Source organism: Lygodium microphyllum, chromosome 24 (assembly GCF_053477565.2).
Source record: "Lygodium microphyllum isolate KBCC chromosome 24, Lygodium_microphyllum_v1.1.10, whole genome shotgun sequence".
NCBI lineage: Eukaryota > Viridiplantae > Streptophyta > Polypodiopsida > Schizaeales > Lygodiaceae > Lygodium > Lygodium microphyllum.
Window position 1 is genome coordinate 101,215,900 of NC_141158.1, and position 21,937 is coordinate 101,237,836.

Consider the following 21,937-nt stretch of genomic DNA (forward strand, 5'->3'; position numbering starts at 1 on the left):
CCTTCTTGACCTATTCAGGTTTACAGAAGACTGTGCCTCCACCTCCTCCATCAGATCCAGTACCTCCTCCTCCACCTTCAGAAGAGTCAGAACCCAATGACATAGAGGATGATGATTCTCCGCCTCCCCTGGTCATACAGCGCAAACGCTTGAAGAGGGTAGCGGATAAAGCTCCTTCTGTACTTCCTTCAGTGCCCATCCCTGCTACTTCTGGCAGTGAACTCCCTGGGTATCTCACTTGCAATAACCTGTTCCGAGCACATCGAGAAGGCTCATTAGACATCTCAGTTTCCTCCCTGAACAATCTACTTTCAGGAGATGCCATTCCTTTCCTCTACAAGGATATTCAAAGTTCCATTGAGTTGTCAGTGACAGCCTGTGTTCAACAGCTGTACGCGTCTTTTTATGAAGAGCTCATGCAGTCTAAGGACCAGTTGCATAAGGCAACATCTGAGTTAGCTTCTGCTAAGGATACCCTAGCAGATTTATTTAAGCAAATGGAACAGCAAACCCAATTGGTTGCCACCCAAAGCGATGAGATTTCTTTATTGAAGTTCTAGTTATTAGAGGCTCAATCACAGGTTACTAGCCTTTCAGCAGAGAAGGAGAGGATATCCAGCGAAGTGAAGGAGTTCCAAGCTATCTTAGATGACAAACTTTCAGCTTTACAGACTGCTAATGACACAGTGGCAAACCAAGCCTCCCAAATCAAGCAATTGCAAGATCAACTTGCAAAGTCCCGCTCTGTTCCTCCAAGCCCGAATGTTCCCTTGATTCCTTCTCTTTCACAGCAGGACTTGGCTGCTCTTCAGAGACAGGCTACTTTGTGCCCTCTATTCCAAGATAAAGTGGAAAGATTGCAGTCCAGAATGGACTTATTATGGTCTACCTTTGAGCAGTTTCAGGAATATGTCTTACCAGACCATTCTTTCTTTGTCCACTACCACTTACAGAAGTTGGTCTTCTACATGAAGCTTTCCACGATGGATTTACCTTTTCCAGAGGATGGCTGGAGTGGGGCTTGGTCTGCTGAGTTGTTGACAGAGGTAGTCAGGATGGTCTTTGAAGATTCTGTCACGCCAGATACCATGTTGATGTCATACATGTATCTACGAGGAGACTTGTTAATTCCAGATGAGGTGGATATGGCATGGTATGTGGGGGATGTGGTCTTATAGGCTGTTTTGTATGTCAATCATTTGGAGTTGCGCATAGCTGACATGTTCCAGAGTTATTCCTCCAAAGTAGCTGACTATCATGATAATTCGTGGCATCCCATGATTGATTCTGTGGTCCTAAATCAACGACAAAACACAGCTCCTACCTTTGCCCAGAGTACTAATCAACTGAGGATGGATCTCTTAACCTATCTTTCAAAACATAGTCCATTTGATGCTACCTTCTTTGATGCCTATCATAGACGATCTCTCTTAGGACCTTTTGTTCCTACCCTCCTCTATTACCAACAAATGGCTCACCGCTATGCTATATATCTTTCCCTTTGTCAATCTAATTCCACAATTATTTTACCCCTTCTTTTCCAACCTTCATATTTCCCTCAAATTCCCATTTTTACTTACTGTTCCTTTATTGAGGATCGGGTATTTTCCCCTTCTCCACCCTGTTCTTCACCCTCCATTAATGTACCCTCCACATTTCCTATTTATCAGTTAACACCCTTTCTTAGTGATTCCTTACAAATTTCTGCCACTCCTTCTTTAACCTTTTCTTCTTTTTATGATTTTTCCTATCCCTCCCTACATCCACTCTTCCTTATTCCACTACCCTCTCCTAACACTTCCATATCTCAACCACCTCAGTTGGTTAGTGACTGTGACGGGTTTGATAATCAGATTTCCAGAAGAAGGGGATGAAGTTCGGATGATTGCCTTACAGGACCGCAGATCAATTGGCCAGTAATTCCAGGAGAATGGACAGCTTCCAGTCAAGCTTATCAGAACTATGTTCATTTTGCCCAACAGTATTCACAGTCTGCAGATCCCTCAGTGAGATTAACTGCTCACTTTGCTTGGTACCTGGCATATATGCATAGGCACTCTCATAATGATTCCAAGCCTATTCCAAAGTTGTGCATGAATGTCAATGTAAGCATTGATTCCCAGCAGCTGGATATATTGTATTTTCATGCCCTCTGTTTGCCTAGCAGATACCTGGTCCTGTTGGAAAGGATGTGCTGTCTCCAATTTTTTCAAAATCCTCCCAAAAACTTTGTAGATGAATCCTTATCTATGGATCGTTTCCGACAACATCAATCTTTTAAGAGGGATCATCTTCATTGATACCTTTCCAATGTATGGTGGAAGTTTTCTAATGAAAAACTCTCTTTTTGGAGGAGTCATTCAGATGGTTGTGTTGTGTATTAGTGTTTGTGTTGTGAGTTCATTTATGTAAAACGAACGTGGTGGTTTCCTATTGGATTTCGTGTACGAGCTACGTTTTGGAGAATTGTGGTGATGGGGTCGTAGATGCAGAGTTGAAGCTCATGCTGATGAAGACGAAGAAAACTTTTATATCCTTTACAAATTTGTTGTGATTTTTAGTTTGATAAGAGGTGTTAATGTATCAAGGGTTTTCCTTTCTTTGTATTTTTCTATCAGAAACAGGTTATAAGTTGGGGTCGTGGTGGATGGATTCTTTTTGAGAAGATATTGAAGATCAAAGTTGAGCTTTTTAATGCCCTTGTATTCCCTTTTTCCTAGGTCGCGAGGACGCTTCTTTATTAAGTGTGGGGATATGTTGAGTGTTGAAATGACTTGTTTTTTGGCTGATTTTTTGTTGTTTTTGAGAGCTGAATGGTTGATTTTATGAGATGATTGATTGATTTGGAAGTGTTTTGAGAGTGTTTTGGATGATATTTATTGTGTTTTGGAAGTTCATGATGTTTGTTGGTGGTTCTGTGATGTTCTGATAGGTTCTGATAGGTTCTGTATACCTTCTGTTTTGCTCTGTTTTGCTCTGTTTTGCTCTGTTTTGTTCTGATTGTCTTCTGTAAGGAGGGATGGAGTATTGATTGATGAAGATTGAGATCTTGTGAAAGTTTATTGAATGGTTTGTGAGAGTTTGGAATGATTTGAGAATGAATTATGTGGTTTTGATAACCTTCTGTAGGTCTTTTGTAGAGCTCTGTCTCTGTTCTGTTCTGTTCTGTTCTGTACTGTAGCTGTTCTGGTACTGTTCTGTAGACTATTTTGTATGCTTCTGTATATGTTCTGATGGATGAGAGTGTAGCTTGGGAAAGTTTTCTAGTCTTGGAAAGAGGTGAATACAAGTGCAAAAGAGCTGGAGCAAGTGGAAGAAGTAGCTGCTGAAGACTCAAGTAAAGACTAGAGTGAAGTGACAGTAGTGAGCTATGAAAGGACACTGTAGTGCCTCTGGTGACTCTTCATATCAGACATACCTCTTGGGAGTGGTATCCACAACCTAAGAGGGATTATTGAGAGTGATTTTGAGAGATTATAGTGAGGATATGATGTATTATTGATTGAGAGAGAGTCAGAGATAGCCAATTCTACTCAAACAGAGTGATTGTATATGAGAGATTAAGAGAGAAGACTATGAAGATATTAAAGATGAATACTATGTGATGTATTTCCATTCAAAGATGGTGTATTCCTTTGCTTTCTTTGTTCTATTGATGGATTTTGTGAAGATATTGAAGAATATGATTGATTCTATTAAAACCGTGGGAGATCTACATGATGCTGCATGAAGATTTGTTGTGCCTGGTGTTCTTTTCTTCATTGTGATCATATGAAACATGATAAACAAGCTTGTTGATGTTACAAGATATATTTTCTTGCAAGAGAATTCCCTTTTCCTTGGTGTTCCTCTTGGGGATCCAGACATCGCAAGGTTATTTATCAAGGAGATATTCAAACTGCATGAGTTACCCAGAAGAATCATTAGTGATTGTGACTCACTCTTCACATCACACTTCTGGAGAGCTATCTTCAAAGCCATTGGGACTCAACTCTGTTTTAGTACAGCTTACCATCCTCAAAGCGTTGGTCAAACAGAGCGAGTCAACCAAGTCATTGAGGATATGCTAAGGGCACATTGCTGTCGTGAACCAAAAAGGTGGATCCAATATTTTCCACTGGTTGAATTTGCCTACAATGCTTCTTATCAACAAAGCATTCAGATGACCCCTTTTCAAGGCACGACTGTCGAAGTCCTTTAAACTTCTCGGATCCAACCCTAAGAGTTGAAGCTTCAAAGCAAATGCTGGAAGATATGGATGATCAAATGAAGTCAATAAGATAGGACATCCAAGCCGCCAAGGATAGACAGAAGGCTTACACGGATTTGAAACGTTAAGATACATCCTTCGCTGAAGGGGATATGGTCTTCATTCACGTGCGCCCAAAGAAGAGTTCCCTATCCTTAGGTGAATGCAAGAAGCTAAGTCCAAGGTATTGTGGACCCTACAAGATCCTCAAGTGTTTAGGACCTAACGCTTATAGACTTCAACTCCGTGAGAACCTAAAGGTTCATAATGTATTCCATATCAGCCTACTACAGAAGTATGTACCTAACCCTAGTCACGTGCTTGATGATCAACAAGTTATAATGCCTAGCCAAGGAGTCCTTGAGCTACAGCCAAACAAGATCTTAGATATTAGGGAGAGACATTTGAGATCCAAAACCTTGAGAGAACACCTTATCCAGTGGAAAGATTATCCCAAGGAGGATGCCACTTGGATGGATGAAAGTGCTCTCAACCAACAATACCCCCAGTTCTTCTCGAGATGAGGACATCTCGATTCTTCTAAGGGGGAGATAATGTAATATTTTTGCTTGAAATATTAAAGAATCTTGATCACCACACGCCCGTGCAAAAGCTGTGCAAAGTCATCTCCCGCAACAGAATAATGATAGTGACAAAGTCCTTACCTCGCATGCGCAATAATGAGCCCATCTGCATTGTGCAAATAAGGCCCAGGTTAAAACCTGCAAGCCGCACGAGAAACACCCCTTACATAAAGGCAAATGGATAAATTATTAAAGTAGTGCAAATTTTTTTTATTAATTACTCCTCCCCTCAGTCGATGCATGGCAGGGGGAGAGGGAGTGTGTGGAGGAGCGAGTTAAGTGGAGAGAGGAAGGAATGTGGTGTGGGGATACATGAGGGAGGGAAGGCATGAAGCCCTCCACGTGGTGGATCTCCCCCCCCTTACACACTATATAACCTCCCCCTTAGAGCTTGGGGGGAGGCACGAGGAGAGAGAGAGGAGTGTGGAGATTGACATGCTATCGCCTTGCTGTGAAAAAAACACCGTCGTCATGCCACACAGGCCGTCTGCAGCCACGCTGCTGCCACCACTCCATCCCCATCATCATCGCCTGCATAATTAGCATCTTTATCGTCATAATTCTCCCCTCCAATCATTACCCCCCCTTCCATGCTTTCTGTAAGAAGAAGAAGCTTCTTAAGATAAGCTCCGATAGGCCTTGTGCACGTGGTCTTTTCCCTGGTTTTTTTAAAAAACCCACATCCGTAAAGGGGATTCTTGCGCGAGGGGGAAATAGGCAGATTTTGAGGCTATTTTGCCAAAGCTTGGAGGGAATGATGCAATATATGCACAGAAATTTTGCATTCACTGCATTTGATAAACCAAACATACATTTTAATGATTATTGATAATGGTATGCAATGTGCTTTGCATACGGCCACGTATTTCATCAAAATGAACCCAAAATTATTGTTATAGAAGAAGAAACCCTTAAATTGAGTATAGGATAATTTCTCTCAGGTCTTATGACTATGAGTAGAATTGATTGAAATAAATTTTATTACTATAGTTATAAAATTTCATAGATGGCGCACATTAATTTTAAAATGGATTACTTATACTCAAAGCTGAGATATAACAAAAAATTATCTACCATTTTTTTTTCTTTTTTTATCTCCTATTCCCGAGGGTATCTCCACCTTTTCTCAAAGAATAGGTCGGCATGACAGGGACCTAAGTCCTTTTCTCCCATGACCGATATGTATATATTTTTTCCTCTTGTTTGTTTCGAATTAAGCAAGGGAATGGTGGAAACACCATTTGTCAGAACCCACCTCGCCACTGTCGCTGGTGGAAAATAGAGGATGAGAGGTCAAGGGCGGGAGGTGAGACTGAGGGGACAGAGGGTTGCGTCCACCTCATCAGGAGTGGCTGATGAATGGCTATCAGAAGTAGCATCATAAGAGTTACAGTATCATGCCAATGGGGGAAAGGATCAGATGACCATGATTGTTAAGATCCCCAAGGAGGGAAGTACTTCTTCAGGAGATATCCATTGATCAGGAAGGGATCATCAGAGACATCAACGGTCTGCACTTGGACAGAGCCATTAGGATTGACAGCAAGTACCTTATATGGGCCCATCCACCGTTGTTGGAGCTTGCCAGGAAACTTGCCAAATCGTGAATCATAGGCTAGGACCAAATCACCTTCCTTGAACTCCTTGTGCTTTTGATGAAGCTGTCATGGTAAGCCTTACGTCGAGCTTGCGTGGCTTCCATGCACTGTAGAGCCATCCTGCAAGTTTCGTCCAAACATTCCAAGTGCAGGAGACGGCATTGTAGTGAATCATCGTACCCCAAACACTCATTGATAGCCACTCGCAAAGAGGGAAATTCCAGTTCAACAGGGAAAACAGCTTCTGTACCATACACCAGCTGGAAGGGTGTCTGTCCATTGCTGCTTTATGGGAGGTTCTGTACGCCCAGAGGGCCTCTGTAAGTCAATCATCCCAATCACGATGATGTGCAGCAATTGTTCGTGTCAGGATTGAGCAGAGGATGCGATTCGTGACTTCGACTTGGACGTTGGCTCTGGGGTAATAAGGAGTGGACTTGTGATGGCGGATCTCATAAAGCTCTGTCAATTCTTCCATGACTTTATTAATGAAATGAGTGCCTCTGTCACTTACCAGCTCTAGGGGACTGCCAAAACGGGTGATGATATTCTCGTACATGAACAGGGCCATGCTGTTACCATCGTCCCGCTTTAGGGCTTTAGCTTCACACCACTTTGTGACATAATCCGTACATACCAGGATGTATCTGTTCTGTTTCCTTCTAGTGGGTGGATTGATTGGGCCAACGAAGTCGATCCCCCACTTCTCAAACGGCTTCAAAGGAAGGATGGGTTGTAGTGGCATGGCACTTGTTTTGGTGGGTTTCCCCATTCTCTGACAGGTATCACATCGCTTGTAGTAATCATAGGCATCCTTGTGGAGGGTCGGCCACCAGTAACCTGCTAACAGAGCTTTCCTGGCTGTGGCTTCTCCTGCAAAGTGGCCTCCACATGGCTCGTCATGGCAAGCCTTCAGAACAATCCCAATCTCATTTCCTGCAACACATCTTCTGAGCACTTCATCTTTGCCTTTCTTGTACAATGCACTGCCCAACAGGGTGTAGGGGGCTAACTGAAACATAAGCTTCTTCCTTTCCCGACTAGAAATGCCAGGAGGGTACTGTTGGGTTGCCAGTAGATTGGCAATGTCTACATACCAAGGAGTTACAGTATCGACTAAAAATAGAGAAGCATCAGGGAGGTCTAGATCATCCTGCTCCTCCTCTACAGTTTGTGGGATACGCGGCAGATGATCAGCCAGAATATGGGAACGACCAGGTTTGGTAATAACCTCAAAGTCGAACTCCTGGAATAGAAGGAGCCATCTCGTTATTCGTCCTTTCACGTCTGCTTTATTCATGAGGAAGGACAGGGCCTCATGATCCACATAAAATTTAAAGTGGGTGGGCAGTACGTAGTGGCAAAACTTCTCTAGAGCAAACACCATTGCCAAGCACTCCAGCTCTGTCACTGTATAGTTTCGTTCCCTATCAGTGACTTTTTGGCTTGCGTAATAGATGGGTTGATCTAATTTCGAGGGGCCCTTTTGACATAGGACAGCACCTAGCCCTTCAACTGATGCATCATTGTATACATGAAACTCCTTCATCCAATCAGGAGGCTGCAGAATGGGTGCCTCTATCAGACACTGCTTCAGAGTGTTGAAGGCGTTGTCACATTCTTCCGTCCAAATAAACTCTGCATCTTTCCTCAGAAGCTTGTGCAAGGAGGTTGCCTTTGTTGCAAAATGGGCTATGAACCTTCTGTAGTAACCCACATGGCCTAGGAATCCCCTCAACTATTTGAGGTTGGTGGGTGTTGTCAAAGCTGCAATCTTTTCGATCTTTGCAGGGTCTGTTGATATCCCTTGTGCAGAGACAATGTGGCCCAACAAGACTCTAGAAGAGACCCCAAAGATGCATTTTTCGGGGTTGAGGGAAATCCCATACTCCCGGCATCGATTAAAGCATTGTTCCAAATGTCCCCAGTGTTCACGAATCAAACTATAGACACAGAAGTCATCCAAATATACCTCAATAAAGTCGTGTAGATGATTTTGGAATGCGGCCATCATGACTCACTAGAAGGTAGTAGGGGCATTGCAGAGCCCAAACGGTATCACTCGGTAAGTGTAGGTCCCCCATTCTGTGGTGAAGGTTGTTTTGGATTGGTCTTCTTCTGCTATCTGCACTTGGTTATATCCGTTGAATCCATCCAGAAGGGAATAAAGCTCATGTCTTGCCACTGTGTCCAATAGTTGGTATGTGAAAGGGATAGGAAAGTGATCCTTCTTCGTCTTGGAATTCAACTTGCAAAAATCCACACATATACAAAGCTTGCCATTCTTCTTGGGTACAACCACGATGGGTGAGACCCATTCACTATTTGCCACTGGATAGATAAACTCGGCTTCCAGAAGCTTCAGCAGCTTTGCTTTCACCAATGTTGAATAATTTGGATTCATTTGCCTCTGTCATTGCCGTACAGGTTTGGCATCAGGCTCTAAATCAATATGATGCTGACATATTGTGGGATCAATCCCCTTTAAGTCTTTGTAGGACCAAGCAAACACATCCAAATTCTCTTTCAACAAGTTGTACAAGGTTAATAACTCCTCTTTTGGTAGGCTGCTACCCACCTTCAAGTGGCGTTCAGTGCCATCTACATCCACAAAGGTTAACTGCCTTTCACCTTCTACTTCACGGATGAAGGTCCCATGGACTGCTTCTGGGTACAGATCCGACTCCTTCAAGGGGGTGGTGTCCTCTTCTAATGTTCCACTAGACCCAACTTCTTCTTTTGGTGGAGACTTAGGTTGCTCCTTGAGATGTTGAAATGGGATTAGAGCCGTTTCGGGTTTGGTTTCAAGATTAGTTACCTCTTGGCTTGACGACTCATCTTCTGATGACGAGTCCAGGAACATCACATAACAGGGACCCTCTGATGCCTATTGGAATTGTGAGACTCGTGCTTGTTGGCAAGGTGCATCATCATCATCTTTTCTTGGCAAGGATGGTTGAGGACGGCAAGAGCCACTGCTAAAAGACGACTTGTTCTTCTTCAACCATTTCTTATAAAGATTTTGCATATGAGAAGATCCATTTACCAGACCAAATGATACCATCGCCATTCTGTCCCACAGCATGAGCTCATCTGCTTCTGATGCTTCTGGAACTTCTTCTTCATATATATCTTCTTCGGGTGGGATAGACTCTTCCATCTCGCTTTCATAACCTTCTTCTTCAATATCATCTCCATCCTCTGTCTCTGTCTCTGTCTCTGTCTCTGTAGGAGCTTTGTAAGAGAAGAACATGTTCTCTGTTTCATCTTCTGCCTATGTCTCTGGCTCTGCTATGGCCATGTAACAGGGAGAGCAGTACATCCATGCTTCTATCTCACTGTCAGAAGTGATTTCCGAAATCGTTCCTGGTTCAGACATGAACTATTCACCCATTGATAATGGCTTTGCATCTTTTGGAAGTTGGCTTACAGTATCCACTGTTAAGGAACGTGCCACTATTTTCTTGGGAAGAATCTGTTTGACAGCATCTTCTTCTGTTGATGTTCCATCTGTAGCCTCATTAGGGGAGTCAAAAGATAATTCCAAGGAGGTGGATCCATGTCCTTTTTGAGCACCATATAACTTCAGCACCACTTTATTAGGTCCTCTACCCAAGGTCAAGGTTCCTTTGAACCAATCCATCCTTGCTCTGGCTTCAAAAAGCCATGGTCTGCCCAGTAATAGGGGGTAGGATGTACCATAAGAGTTTAGCTTCACCACCAGATAGGTTAGCCAATAATCTTTTCCAGCCACTGTAGTCTTCACATATGGGAGAATGCCCAAAGGCTTGATTCTGCTCTGATCCGCTAGTTTGATGAGCCATTGGGTGGGTTGCACACCTTGTAGGCCTAAATCCTTCATTGTCACATCCGTCATAATGTTCACTGATGAGCCACCATCAATTAGTGCATTTGCAATAAAGCAGCCTTCTATCCACACGCCAGTCTCTGGGGTACCCGGATCTAGGAAGGCATTAGCCACGTCCACTTCTTTTACAGGCTCTAGAGCTTTGTTGGACTTTGTTGCTATTGAGGGAGCAATCCTTAAGCCATATCTTCTTGTCAGTATACTTTTGAACATTTTTCGGCAACTGGGAGACAACATCAATAATTGTCGGAATGTGAGGTTTGGTTTAAAGGTATCTAGATCTCTAACCAAATCGTATTCCTTAATAGGATCCACTGGCTTCTCTAACCGGTTAGGGAATGGGGCAACACCCATTTTCATTTTCCTTTTTTCTTCCAACAGGGGCATCATGGGGACTTCTTCTACCACTTGTGGCACCTCCTCCTCTTCTATCTCCTGGACCTCTGGTCCTGTCTCTGGAATTGTCTCTGTGACTCTCTGTGGCACTGTAGTACTCTGTACGACACTGTAAGGCTTTGTTCTGTTCTGTTCTTCTGGTGGAAGATTGAACTTCACTGTTCTGGCAGGAGGATTATTTTCTTTCTGGATAGGTGGTTCCTTCTTCTTTGCACGCGTGATGGCAGCAACTTCCAATTCCACTAAATTGGAGGTAGGCTCTTGGGCCTTGGCCGGATTATCAGTAGCACTGTTTTTCACTGGGGCTAGGCTTGGACAGTCTTTTGCAGTGTGGCCTTCTCCTTTGCATCGACTGCATAAGGGCTTATAATCCACTAACCTTCTAGGATTTGGACAATTTGGTGAAATGTGTCCCTTTTCTTCGCATCTGTAACACTCCACTTCTAATCTCTGACCACCGCCAGACTGTCTTCCTCTGTAACTTTGAGAGGGAAACCTCCTTGGACCGAAATTAGGACCAAACTCTCTAGGCTTGGGTCCAATATCCTGTGTTGTCATTTTGGATTCCAGCAAGTTGAATCTTGCATCTTCTTCCTTCCTTCTCTTATCGTGCATCTCCTTCAGAGAGCAAATATCCTTTGTATGGTTCTTCCGCAAATAGTAGGAATAGAATGCTCCAGGGACTATTGGCTTTCGTGTACATTCAGTGGCTAAATGGCCTGCTTGATGACACTTACCACACCAAGTATTTGACTGCATCACATCTCTTCCTACTCCTGCAACGTTGGATATGCTGACGGTATTCACTTTCAGTGTCTGTAGCTGCTCTGTAATCACATCTATCAACTCCTTTTTGATATTTGCAACTGAATTGGATAAATAATCCTTCAAGCTTTCTCCTCCTGAGGTACTGGCAGTAGGGTTTTGAGGAGACTCTGTAATCACTGCATAAACAGGTTGGGCTGGTGCAGAGGGGTCTCTGTTCTGATTCTGATTCTGAGCTCCTGTTTGAACTGTTGGGCTGTTGGCTCCAATTGGTAGGGTTCCACTATTGCTGCTGATTTGGCATTGGGGAAATTGGTTGGGACCATTCTTGTTGTGGTTGAACCATCATTTGAGGCATTGATTGTGGCCACTGTGGATTTGGTGCACTCTACTCTGATACTAGGGGCATCTGTTGGTACGGGTAGGGGACAGTCCCTGGGATTGCATTTGGTGGGTACATCATTCTTGGCATCAGAGGAGGTAGGACTCCTCTTCCTGGATTCATCGCCAATCGAGATTCCACTTCATCGTACAGTCTTACACCTTCTGTTGCAGCTTGCAGTGTGGCTGGTCTTTGCAGCTCCACAAACTTACGGACTTCTGGTTGTAATCCTCTGAGGAACACCCCCTTCTGAATGCCATCATCTAGATTATGGTTAGTCCATGGAGCCCCGAGAGGAACACCAAGGAAAAGGGAATTCTCTTGCAAGAAAATCTATCTTGTAACATCAACAAGCTTGTTTATCATGTTTCATATGATCACAATGAAGAAAAGAACACCAGGCACAACAAATCTTCATGCAGCATTATGTAGATCTCCCACGGTTTTTAATAGAATCGACCATATTCTTCAATATCTTCACAAAATCCATCAATAGAACAAAGAAAGCAAAGAAGTACACCATGTTTGAGTGGAAATACATCACATAGTATTCATCTTCAATATCTTCATAGTCTTCTCTCTCAATCTCTCATATACAATCACTCTGTTTGAGTAGAATTGGCTATCTCTGACTCTCTCTCTCTCTCATTCTATCAATAATACATCATATCCTCACTACAATATCTCAAAAATCACTCTCAATAATCCTTCTTAGGTCGTGGATACCCCTCCCAAGAGGTATGTCTGATATGAAGAGTCACCAGAGCCACTACAGTGTCTTTTCATAGCTCACTACTGTCACTTCACTCTAGTCTTCACTTGAGTCTTTGGCAGCTACTTCTTCCACTTCTTTCAGCTCTTTTGCACTTGTATTCACATCTTTCCAAGGCTAGAAAACTTTCCCAAAGTCACACATACATTCCACAGAACACTTATAGAAGCATACAGAACAGTACCAGAACAGCTACAGTACAGAACAAAACAGAACAGAGACAGAAACAGAGGCTCTACAGAAGACTTACAGAAGGTTACAGAAGATCATCAAAACCACATAACTTACTCTCAAATCATTCCAAACTCTCACAAACTATTCAATAAGTTTTCACAAGATCTCAATCTTCATCAATCAATACTCCATCCCTCCTTACAGAAGACAATCAGAACAAAACAGACCAAAACAGAACAAAACAGAAGGTATACAGAACCAATCAGAACATCACAGAACCATCAATAAACATCATGAACTTCCAAAACACAATCATTATCATCCAAAACACTCTCAAACCACTTCCAAATCAATCAATCATCTCATAAAATCAACCATTCAGCTCTCAAAAACAACAAAAATCAGCCAAAAAACAAGTCATTTCAACACTCAACATATCCCCACACTTAATAAGGAAGCGTCCTCACGACCCAGGAAAAAGGGAATACAAGTTCAGTTGAAAAGCTCAACTTTGATCGTCAATATCTTCTAAAAAATAATCCATCCACCACGACCCCAACTTATAACCTGTTTCTAATATAAAAATACAAAGAAAGGAAAACCCTTGATACATTAACACCGCTTATCAAACTAAAAATCACGACAAATTTGTAAAGGATATAAAAGTTTTCTTCGTCTTCATCAGCATCAGCTTCAACTCTGCAACCACGACCCCAACACCACAATTCTCCAAAACGTAGCTCGTACACGAAAGCCAATAGGAAACCACCACGTTCGTTTGACATAAATGAACTCACAACACAAACACTACACAACACAACCATCTGAATGACTCCTTCAAGAGAGTTTTTCATTAGAAAGCTTCCACCATACATTGGAAAGGTATCAATGAAGATGATCCCTCTTAAAAGATTGATGTTGTCGGAAACGATCCATAGATAAGGATTCATCTACAAAGTTTTTGGGAGGATTTTGAAAAAATTGGAGACAACACATCCTTTCCAATAGGACCAAGTATCTGCTAGGCAAACAGAGGGCATGAAAATACAATATATCCAGCTATTGGGAATCAATGCTTACATTGACATTCATGCACAACTTTGGAATAGGCTTGGAATCATTATGAGAGTGCCTATGCATATATGCCAGGTACCAAGCAAAGTGAGCAGTTAATCTCACTGAGGGATCTGCAGACTGTGAATACTGCTGGGCAAAATGAACATAGTTTTGATAAGCTTGACTGGAAGCTGTCCATTCTCCTGGAATTACTGGCCAATTGATCTGCGGTCCTGTAAGGCAATCATCCGAACTCCATCCCCTTCTTCTGGAAATCTGATTATCAAACCCGTTCACAGTCACTAACCAACTGAGGTGGTTGAGATATGGAAGTGTTAGGAGAGGGTAGTGGAATAAGAAAGAGTGGATGAAGTGAGGGATAGGAAAAATCATAAAAAGAAGAAAAGGTTAAAGAAGGAGTGGCAGAAATTTGTAAGGAATCACTAAGGAAGAGTGTTAACTGATAAATAGGAAATGTGGAGGATACATTAATGGATGGAGAAGAACAAGGTGGAGAAGGGGAAAATACCCTATCCTCAATAAAGGAACAGTAAGTGAAAATGGGAATTTGAGGGAAAGATGAAGGTTGGAAAAGAAGAGGTAAAATAGTGGTGGAATTAGATTGACAAAGGGAAAGATATATAGCATAGCGGTGAGCCATTTGTTGGTAATAGAGGAGGGTAGGAATAGAAGGTCCTAAGAGAGATCGTCTATGATAGGCATCAAAGAAGGGAGCATCAAATGGATTATGTCTTGAAAGATAGGTTAAGAGATCCATCCTCAGTTGATTAATACTCTGGGCAAAGGTAGGAGCTGTGTTTTGTCTTTGATTTAGGACCACCGAATCAATCATGGGATGCCACGAATTATCATGACAGTCAGCTACTTTGGAGGAATAACTTTGGAACATGTCAGCTATGCGCAACTCCAAATGATTGACATATAAAACAGCCTGTAAGACCACATCCCCCACATACCATGCCATATCCACCTCATCTGGAATTAACAAGTCTCCCCGTAGATACATGTATGACATCAACATGGTGTCTAGCATGACAGAATCTTCAAAGACCATTCTGACTACCTCTGTCAACAACTCAGCAGACCAAGCCCCACTCCAGCCATCCTCTGGAAAAGGTAAATCCATCGTGGAAAGCTTCATGTAGAAGACCAACTTCTGTAAGTGGTAGTGGACAAACAAAGAATGGTCTGGTAGAACATATTCCTGAAACTGCTCAAATATAGACCATAACAAGTCCATTCTTGACTGCAATCTTTCCACTTTATCTTGGAATAGAGGGCACAAAGTAGCCTATCTCTGAAGAGCAGCCAAGTCCTGCTGTGAAAGAGAAGGAATCAATGGAACATTAGGGCTTGGAGGAACAGAGTGGGACTTTGCAAGTTGATCTTGCAACTGCTGGATTTGGGAGGCTTGGTTGGCCACTGTGTCATTAGCAATCTGTAAAGCTGAAAGTTTGTCATCTAAGATAGCTTGGAACTCCTTCGCTTCTCTGGACATTTTCTCCTTCTCTTCTGAAAGGCTAATAACCTGGGATTGAGCCTCTAGTAACTGGGACTTCAAAGAAGAAATCTCATCGCTTTGGGTGGCAACCAGTTGGGTTTGTTGTTCCATTTGCTTAAATAAATCTGCTAGGGTATCCTTAGCAGAAGCTAACTCAGATGTTGCCTTATGCAACTGGTCCTTAGACTGCATGAGCTCCTCATAAAAGACGCGTACAGCTGTTGAACACAGGCTGTCACGGACAACTCAATGGAGCTTTGAATATCCTTGCAGAGGAAAGGAATGGCATCTCCTGAAACTAGATTGTTCAGGGAGGGAACTGAGATGTCCAATGATCCTTCTTGATGTGCTCTGAACAGGTTAGTACAAGTGAGATACCCAGGGAGTTCACTGCCAGAAGTAGCAGGGATGGGCACTGAAGGAAGTACAGAAGGAGCTTTATCCGCTACCCTCTTCAAGCGTTTGTGCTGTATGACCAGGGGAGGCGGAGAATCATCATCCTCTATGTCAATGGGTTCTGACTCTTCTGAAGGTGGAGGAGGAGGTAATGGATCGGATGGAGGAGGTGGAGGTAGAGTCTTCTGTAAACCTGAATAGGTCAAGAAGGCAGACAAATATGATCCATATGTGACATTGGTAACATTACCCCTGGTGACTTTAACGAAATGTTGATCCATTTTAGTGAGGAGGTAAGTACTCCAATCAATAGCAACTCCTTTCAACACCATCCTGGAAGCTGTGAAAAGCTCTTTGGACAAATAGTGGGATGGCATTTTGGCAGGCATAAACCTGTCCTGAAGAAACTGACAGATCGTCTTCCATACGGGATCAGTGATCATAGAAAAAGAAACTCCTGAAGAGTTTATCACCTTCTTAACATCGAGGATTTCCCTTGTTTGCTTTTGCAACAGCTTCAGAATCTCTTCATTAGAGAAAAGCTGACGAATGGTCACAAAAGGTTCACCTTTGAAGGGTAGAGACAGAGCCTTCCCTAAGCCTCGAGATGTCAAAGTCATAGAAATTCCTTGGACTAGTCCTGTCTTCTTGCTGTAAGAGGCCAGGAACTCATCACATAACGACGGATCCTCTGGAAGCAGGGGAAAAGGAGTAGCCACAAAAGCAGCAAGTCCCGCCTTCGTGAGAGGCTCAAAAGTAAGTAGGGAAGAGTAATCCCGACTAACTAATGGGACGTACTGGATAGGGGGAGGAGCATGAGAAGGCGCCATTCAAATGGTTACACACACACCACAAACACAGACAATCAAGGAGAATGCCTGCAAAGCAACAGACAAAAAACCAAGGATAAGAGAATAACCAAACAAGAAAACGTGACTCGACCAACTAACCCCAAGCAAACCACATCCTAGAAAAAATTTGACATGACCTTGAGACAAATGCGACCGAAAGCTTCATGCGATGCATCAGACAAACACCCAGAACCCCGTATCAGGCAAGAAAAGAAAAAAAAACTGCATCCCGTACCCTGAACCGTAACAAAGACAGTAAACCAAAACAATACCATATCCGACACATATCAATACTACATCGGTGATAAACCAAGACTGGACCATGGAAAATAACGCTAATGACTGCGCATACCCTAGCCCACGAAACGGTTCATTAAAAAGGGAAATTAAGTGCAGTGAGGGGGAATTAATTTAATGAAGGGTTGATTTTAATAAATTATTAAGAATGGGTGAATTTTTATTAGGTGATAAACCTTAGCAAGAAAACGGCGGTTCCTTATTATAAATTAAATTACCAATTATTAGGTTAAAACGGTGCATTAATTCGATTCCCAAACGTCGATACCCGACTGGGTCTCTAAATGCAAATTCATTGATTACAAATTAAGGTGATGTGGAGCGCTTTTTTGCCAGCGCGTGCGCATGTGACGGCTGGTTCATTTTAATTAAAAATTAAAGTGCCTCTGTAGCGCACGTAGCGCATGCTAAGTGAACGGCTGGTTTATTTTAATTAAAAAGAATGTGTGTGTTGAGCGCGAATGCGCATGGAAACTGTGGGTGAATAAAGGGTTCATTTTAACAATTAATTTGTGATTAAGGGGGAAATAAAAATAAATAAAACACATAAAATAAATACTTGGAAGGGGTGTGGATGTAATGCAGAAATGCGCACAGAAGAGTCTCCCAAAAGAAGTGAATCCAGTAAAGGAAAAGTAAACATCACTGATGAAACAACAAACACAACACCTTAGCAGATGTGTGGATTTGGTTTGTGTTGGTTTATTATTATTATTATTATTTTTTGGTGTTAAGTTGTGATTATTTATGGTTGAATAAATGGAAAATGATCAAGGGAGGGGAGGGGAACTTTTTAGAAGTTTTTAGTATATTTTTAATAGAAATTTTTACTATTTTTAAATGAATTTTCTACATTTGTTGGCAATTTGGGGGTGAAATTAGGAAATGTTTAAGTTTCAGAAATTGTAGGGTGGGTAATTTCTAGCGGACAAACTCCCAAAAATTGGCAAAAAGCAAAGGGAATTTTTAGAAATTTTTCTAAATTATTTTGATGGAAAAATTATTTTAGAAATTAATTAAATCACATAAATCATGGTAATCAGATAAGTCAATTAGAAGAAAGTCAGTTAAGTCTGGTTAGTGTGGGTAAGTCATGTTAGTCACAGGAAGTCAAGTCAAGTTAGTCAGGCTTGATTAGGTTAGTGTAAGTTAGTCTACGTAAGCTAGGTCAATTAAGGTAGTCTAGGGTCAGTTAGTCAATTTAGTTAGTTAGGCAAGTCCTAACTAACCAGGGGGAGACTAACTAACCTATGGGTAGTTAGTGGGGGTGGAACTAACCTGAGTTAGGTTAGTCAGACTAACTACAGGTAGGTTAGTGAAAAGCTAACCCTAGTTAGGTTAGAGGGGTCCTGACCCTAGTTAGGTTAGAGGGGTCCTAACCCTAGTTAGGTTAGAGGGGTCCTAACCCTAGTTAGGTTAGTTATTAACTAAAGTTAGGGTAGAGAGCAACTTAGGTTAGTTTTTAACCTAACCTAGGTTAGTGGGACTGGAACTAAGGTTAGAGTCTGGGAATAGGGTGGGTAGGGGAGGGGCAATGGGCGGGGCCAAGGGCGCATATCCCCGTCCCGCGCACGTGCGCGGGGCGGGGTAAAAAAAATTTGCTGTGACAGGATTGAAATGGCGCTGGGATGACGGTACGGGTCATGCAGACACGACCGGGGCGCGTGGAGATGCATAAAAACGAAAAAGGGCGCGTTCACGCGCAAAACGGGCACGCGAATACACGTAAAAATAAATAAAAATTAATAACTCCCAATCCGGACGTCGAAACGAAATAGCGTAAAAACAAAAAGTGGGCAGGACGACAGGGGGAAAACAAGAAAAATATATGACGGAGATTCCGGGATGGGTAAAGGGCGATCACATGCAAAAAACCCAAAAATCGAACCAAAAAACGCAAGTAAAAATTAATATCGAAAAATCCGTGCAACGGAATGAGATGTAGAAAAAAGGAAAACTGGGCAGAAAGATGTGCCCGACAATCCTATCTCATCAAAACATAATTCCGATGGAGATAAGACGCGTTCACATGGGAAAAACCCAAAAAACAAACCCAAAAATGGGATCGGAAATTAATATCGGACGAACCGTGCACTGGAATGACATGCAGTAAGAAGGAAAAATGTCCACAAGAAGGGGGGACATAGGGTTATCATGTTAAACCGCAGTTCCGGTGGAAGGAGGAGGGGTTCACATGTAAAAAAAACACCAAAAATACTCTCGAAAACACATTTAAAAATTAATAATAAAAAATCCAGAAGTCGAAAGAGGGTGGAGGAAAAAGGAAAAAGGTGGGGGAAGGCACAGGGGACACGGCTGTCAAATCAAATTGGAATTCCGATGCAAATAGGGCAGGTTCACATGGAAAAATGTCAAAAATACGCACGAAAAAGGTGTAAAAAACCGGAAAATTAATAATGGACAAATCGTGTATCGGAATGATGCGGAGGAAAAAGGAAAAATGTCAGGGGAAAAATGGTTGGCAGGGCTATGATGTCAGATCAGGGTTCCGAAGCAAGAAAAGCGCGTTCACATGGAAAACCGACTAAAGTACGCAAAATGCTTCAAAAATTAATAACTCAAAAACCGTGGACCGGAATAGGGGTAGGTAAAAAGGAAAAATGGTCAATTCAAAGGGAGGAACAGGGCTATAAGGTTGGAGTTGGTGAACGTAGGATGCATTCACATAGCAGGACCTTAAAATCAGGGAATGAAGGAAAACTGTAAGGGAACAGCCCCAAGGGTGGGTGGAACATAACCGGGTGGGTGGGAAGGGATCCCATTAGGGTAAAAGCAAGTCATGGCATACATGCATGAACAGGTTAAGGCATATGCAGAAGGGTATGTAATGTAGACGCGTAAGGACACGTCCCCACACTTAAGACCTTAACGGATAGGGTTAACCGAGCAACAGGGACCTAGGACCACACCACGGATCATCCACTAACGTCCCCACACTTAAAACATGACCGTCACAAAGAAACAGAAGGTGTAGGGTTAGAAAAACCTGGCCCATTTCGTCAAGAATCAAGGTTGAGTGTCGATGGCACGTCCAGTGTGGTTGTCGGCGCTGGAGGGACCAAGGCATCGTCTCGGCACACGTTCGTCATGGCAGGGGCCACGCGGCAGTACCCAGGGAGGTAGCTGATGGAAGGAATCGCAGGAAACTCGTCGATGATGAGGGATATTTCACTCAACTCGCAGTCACTCAAATGAAATGAAAGAACAGTCACTCGCCCCATGACTAATATCACTCGAGGAAGAATGATTAAAACCCATATCTCATACCCGGTTGAGGAATCGACAAGGGGGAAATGGTGCAGGAGTATGCCAGGGTGCACAGTTGATGGTGCATTAGTGCGTCCAACCCGTCTGGCATAGGTGCAAAGAGGAAGGCAAGGGAGCCTTACAGTGTAGTGTACAGAACAAGGTGGCGTGTCTGGTGATGACGGCAAAGACCCATTCCGTGGGTGCACAGGGAAACAGGGAACATACCTGACCCCAAGTGTCATAACGTCCCTCAATCTCACCTCTCGGTAATTGATTGAAGAAACTCCAGTCACACTCATCCCACCCTCTGTCTCACTCTCTGTTGATAGATATCAGAGGGCAGCCTTTTCCTGAAACCCATTGATGTAATCCTCACAGTCACTTGTGCAAAGATTGTATGCCTTGTGCGCATTTGATGGTGCAACAGTGCATCCCTCCCTGTGCCGGCATACGGTGCGAGAAGGAAAGCAAGGGAGCCTTATAGTGCAGTGCACAGAACAAATTGTGCTTTGTGCATTGAGAGGCCCATCCCATGTGTGCAACACTTCATTCACACTTCTCACCTCTCATTTGATTTGAAGGAAAAAGACTGGTCTCTCGACCCACCCTCTGTCTCACTCTCTGTTGATAGATATCGAGGGCAACCATACTCACTTCCCCATCCGGTTAGGATGAAAGCTCACATCACTCAAGGGGTTGTCGATGAAGATCGCGTCATCAGTTGTTGAAGAGGCGTACCCAGGGAGGTAGCCATCAAATCGAATATTGTATTGGATAGGAACATGTTGTCTACTAGAGGACAGGTAGTTACTTTACAAGAGACCCAGGACACAGCGTACCAAGGGAGGCAGCTTTAGAATTGGATCCTGGAGATATCAATTAATGAATCCACTTTCCGGACTGCTGGGTGTTACCACCTTTTCCACAGCCAGCTTCTCGCCCAAGGGTGTTTACCACCTTTTCTTGGAACGAGGCCTGCTATGACAGGGAATTGCTTCCTTTTCTCTCTCATAACAGATTTGTTTGTTTGTTGTGTTTTTTTTTTCTTCTTCTTCTTTTTCTTGTTTTCCCCTATTCCCGAGGGTGTTTCCACTCCGTAATTGTCAAGATCCCCAAGGAGGAAAGTACTTCTTCAGGCGATATCCATTGATCAGAAAGGGATCATCAGAGGCATCAACGGTCTGTACTTGGACAGAACCATTAGGGTTGACGGCAAGTACCTTATAGGGGCCCATCCACCGCTGCTGGAGCTTGCCAGGAAACATGCCAAATCGTGAATTATAGACTAGGACCAAATCACCTTCTTTGAACTCCTTGTGCTTGATGAAGCTGTCATGGTAAGCCTTACGTCGAGCTTGCATGGCTTCCATGCACTGTAGAGCCATCCTACGAATTTCGTCCAAACATTCCAAGTGCAGGAGACGGCGTTGCAGTGAATCATCATCCCCCAAACGCTCTTTGAGAGCCACTCTCAAAGAGGGTAGTTCCAGTTCAACAGGAAAAACAGCTTCTGTACCATACACCAACTGGAAGGGTGTCTGTCCTGTTGCTGCTTTATGGGAGGTTCTGTACGCCCAGAGGGCCTCTGTAAGTCGATCATCCCAATCACGACGATGTGCGGCAATTGTTCTTGTCAAAATTGAGCAGAGGATGCGATTGGTGACTTCGACTTGGCCATTGGCTCTGGGGTAATAGGGGGAGTGGACTTGCGATGGCGGATCTTATACAACTCTGTCAACTCTTCCATGACTTTGTTG

General features: G+C 43.1%; 1 non-coding gene across 1 annotated transcript; it reads right to left on the minus strand.

The window, feature by feature from the left end:
• Positions 1-13,275: 13,275 nt before the first annotated feature.
• Positions 13,276-13,344, minus strand: LOC148015455 (small nucleolar RNA SNORD36). The gene has a single exon (XR_015688489.1). It is a non-coding gene; the product is annotated as a small nucleolar RNA SNORD36 (small nucleolar RNA).
• Positions 13,345-21,937: the final 8,593 nt, after the last annotated feature.